This window comes from Phacochoerus africanus, chromosome 2, assembly GCF_016906955.1.
Source record: "Phacochoerus africanus isolate WHEZ1 chromosome 2, ROS_Pafr_v1, whole genome shotgun sequence".
Lineage (NCBI taxonomy): Eukaryota > Metazoa > Chordata > Mammalia > Artiodactyla > Suidae > Phacochoerus > Phacochoerus africanus.
In genome coordinates, this window is record NC_062545.1 from 132,926,457 (window position 1) to 132,927,065 (window position 609).

Consider the following 609-nt stretch of genomic DNA (forward strand, 5'->3'; position numbering starts at 1 on the left):
GAGGAGGGATCTGGCGGGAGAGCACAGGGGAGGCTGGTGGCCTAGGGTTGCTCAAAGTGGCTGTATGTGGAGTGGTGGCTGGTCAGTGAGGTTCCAGGCCTCAGCCTAGACCAGAGGACCAGGGGATGAGAGTCAGGTGTGCTGAGTGAGGGGCACATTGCCTCACTTGCACCTCATTTTCATGTGGAGGAAGTATTGAGAAAGAGGAGCTGGGTGTTCAGCAAACTTTGCTTATTCAAAACACTCAATCCCGGCTGGACCCTGCCCCACCCTCAACTCCCACCTCCAGGGTGACCCCAGCCTCCCCTGCCTCTGGGAGGGACCTCTGTGCTCTGGACCCCACCTCTGTGGGGGTCCCTTCCCCTGGTGAGCTCCTTGCTTCCTCCCCTCTGTGTTCACCTGGACAACAGCATCCCTAGTTGGACCCCCGCTCCCCTATCTAACCGAGGGGGATGGCTCTTGGGACCGAGAAGCCCCTGCTCCTGGGCGACCGGGCCTCATGACTTGCCTCTCAGTCTAGAAGAGCTGAGAAGGAAGCCCTGAGCAGGAAGTGCTGAGGCACCGAGTGAGGGTGGGGGTTTTAAGGAGGGGGAGCCCAGCCTCCCTGGG